Below are 3,461 nucleotides of genomic sequence, written 5' to 3'. Positions count from 1 at the left end.
TCCGCCGGAGGGTTTCCCTCACGGGTCACGCCACCGGTGCTGCGCGCCACCTTCAGCGGCGGCTTCTCCCTCTCTTCCCCGAAGCCTCGGAAGCGCAGGGCGGACGAGGGCACCCCGGTCCGACCTCATCGGGGCCTCCGCAGAGGGGAGTCGGCCTCCCGTGGACCGCCGCCCCTTGGCCTGACGGGCCCCTGGGGGGCCGGGGAGGGGGCAGGGGCGAAGGCCGGTGCCCGCCGGCACGGCGGCGCCCCCCGGTGGCCACCCGGTGGCGCTGCAGCAGCACCCCGGGAGGGCAAAAAATTGAAATAAAAAAAAATAGAGCCACCCGTGAAATTAAAACATTGGGGGGAGTAAGGTGCAGACCCGCCCCGACCCGCGGCGCCCCCCGGTGGACGCCCCGCGACGCTGCACCAGCAGCGCCCCGTGAAATTATTACTATTATTATTATTATTATTATTATTTTGAAAAAAATGAAAAACAGCCACCCATGAAATTAAAACACAGGGAGAGTGCACGGTGCAGGCCCGCCCCGCCGCGCGGCGCCCCCCGGTGGACGCCCCGGGGAATCGAAAAAATGAATAACAAAATGAAAATTTTTAAAGTAGCCACCCATGAAATGAAAACATAGGGAGAGAGTGCAAGGTGCAGAAACGCCCCCCCCCCCACGCGGCGCCCCCCGATGGACGCCCCGGGGAATCGAAAAAATGAATAACAAAATGAAAATTTTTAAAGTAGCCACCCATGAAATGAAAACATAGGGAGAGAGTGCAAGGTGCAGAAACGCCCCCCCCCCCCCCCCCCCACGCGGCGCCCCCCGATGGACGCCCCGGGAATTAAAAAATAAATAACAAAATGAAAATTTTTAAAGTAGCCACCCATGAAATGAAAACATAGGGAGAGAGTGCAAGGTGCAGGCCCGACCGAATCGTGGACGCCCCCCGGTGGACGCCCCGCGCCACTGCAGCAGCACCCCGGGAATTTTTTTTATTTTTATTTTTTTTTAAGAAATAGCCGCCCATGAAATAAAAACATAGGGGGAGTGAGGTGCAGACCCGCCCCGCGGCGCCCCCCGGTGGCCCCCCGGGAAAATGAAAAAAAAAATAAACAAATTTGAATAGCCACCCGTGAAGTAAAAACATAGCGAGAGTGAGGTGCAGACCCGCCGCGCGGCGCCCCCCGGTGGCCGCCCGGGAATTTAAAAAAAATAAATAAAAAATTACAAATTATATGCCACCCATGAAATAAAAACATAGGGGGAGTGAGGTGCAGACCCGCCCCGCCTCGCGGCGCCCCCCGGTGGCCGCCCGGGAAATGTTTAAAAAAAAAAAAAAAAATGACATAGCCACCAAATGAAATAAAAGCATAGGGTGAGTGAGGGGCAGAGTCGCGGCGCCCCCCGGTGGCCGCCCCGGGAATTAAAAAAAAAAAAAAAAATTCTATAGCCACCCATGAAATAAAAGCATAGGGTGAGCGAGGTGCAGACCCGCCCCGCCTCCCGGCGCCCCCTGGTGGCCGCCACTGGAATTTAAAAAAAAATAAATTATGTAGCCACCCATGAGACTAAAAAAAACACAGGAGGAGTGAGGTGCAGACCCGCCCCGCCTCGCGGCGCCCCCCGGTGGCCGCCTGGTAAAATAAAAAATGTAAATAAAATTGTATAGCCACCCGTGAAATAAAAACATAGAGGGAGTGAGGTGCAGTCCCGCGGCGCCCCCCCCCCCCCCCCCCCCCCCCGGTGGCCGCCCTGGAAAGTTTTAAAAAAAAGTAATTCTGTAGCCACCCATGAAATACAAACATAGGGAGAGTGAGGTGCGGACCCGACCCGTCCCGCGACGCCTCTGCGGCAGCACCCCGGGAAATCTGAAAGAATATGAAAAAAAATAGCCTCCCATGAAATAAAAACATAGAGAGAGCAGGGTGCAGACCCGCCTCGCGGCGCCCCTGCAGCAGCACCCCGGGAAGTTTGAAAAAAAAAATAAATAAAAATAAAATAGCCACACGTGAAATAAACAACACGGGAGAGTGAGGTGGAAATTTGAAAAAAAAATAAATAAAAGTAAAATAGCCACACGTGAAATAAACAACACGGGAGAGTAAGGTGGAAATTTGAAGAAAATAAATAAAAGTAAAATAGCCACACGTAAAATAAACAACACGGGAGAGAGAGTAAGGTGGAAATTTGAAAAAAAATTAAAATAAAATAGCCACACGTGAAATAAACAACACGGGAGAGAGAGTAAGGTGGAAATTTGAAAAGAATAAATAAAAAAAAAATAGCCACACGTGAAATAAACAACACGGGAGAGAGAGAGTAAGGTGGAAATGTGAAAAAATAAAAATAAAATAGCCACACGTGAAATAAACAACACGGGAGAGAGAGTAAGGTGGAAATTTGAAAAAAAAAATAAAATAAAATAACCACACGTGAAATAAACAACACGGGAGAGAGAGAGTAAGGTGGAAATTTGAAAAAAATAAATAAAAGTAAAATAGCCACACGTGAAATAAACAACACGGGAGAGTAAGGTGGAAATTTGAAAAAAATAAAATAAAATAGCCACACGTGAAATAAACAACACGGGAGAGAGAGAGTAAGGTGGAAATGTGAAAAAATAAAAAATAAAATAGCCACACGTGAAATAAACAACACGGTAGAGAGAGAGTAAGGTGGAAATGTGAAAAAATTAAAATAAAATAGCCACACGTGAAATAAACAACACGGGAGAGAGAGTAAGGTGGAAATTTGAAAAGAATAAATAAAAAAAAAATAGCCACACGTGAAATAAACAACACGGGAGAGAGAGTAAGGTGGAAATTTGAAAAGAATAAATAAAAAAAAAATAGCCACACGTGAAATAAACAACACGGGAGAGAGAGAGTAAGGTGGAAATGTGAAAAAATAAAAATAAAATAGCCACACGTGAAATAAACAACACGGGAGAGAGAGTAAGGTGGAAATTTGAAAAAAAAAATAAAATAAAATAGCCACACGTGAAATAAACAACACGGGAGAGAGAGAGTAAGGTGGAAATTTGAAAAAAATAAATAAAAGTAAAATAGCCACACGTGAAATAAACAACACGGGAGAGAGAGAGAGTAAGGTGGAAATGTGAAAAAAAAAAAAATAGCCACACGTGAAATAAAAAACACGGGAGAGTAAGGTGCAGACCCGCCCAGCCCAGCGGCGCCCCCCACCGGTGGATGCCCGGCGCCGCTGCAGCAGCACCCCGGGAGGAAAAAAAAAAATAACTTAAAAAAATATCTATCTGTCTATCCAAGCATGAATTTAAGACATTAGAGAGGAAGGTGCACGCACGCACGCACGCACGCACGCACGCACGCACGCCCGAAGCGCCCGACTTGCGGCCGGGGAGCCTGCGGACCCTTAAGCCCGGGGAGGACCGACCGAGCCTTCGCCCTCCCCTCCGGCCCTTAAGCCCGGGGATGGGGAGTCCCCCCCG

The sequence above is a fragment of the Taudactylus pleione genome, unplaced genomic scaffold, assembly GCF_031769625.1.
Source record: "Taudactylus pleione unplaced genomic scaffold, aTauple2 ptg001722l, whole genome shotgun sequence".
NCBI lineage: Eukaryota > Metazoa > Chordata > Amphibia > Anura > Myobatrachidae > Taudactylus > Taudactylus pleione.
This window is presented reverse-complemented; position numbering follows the sequence as displayed.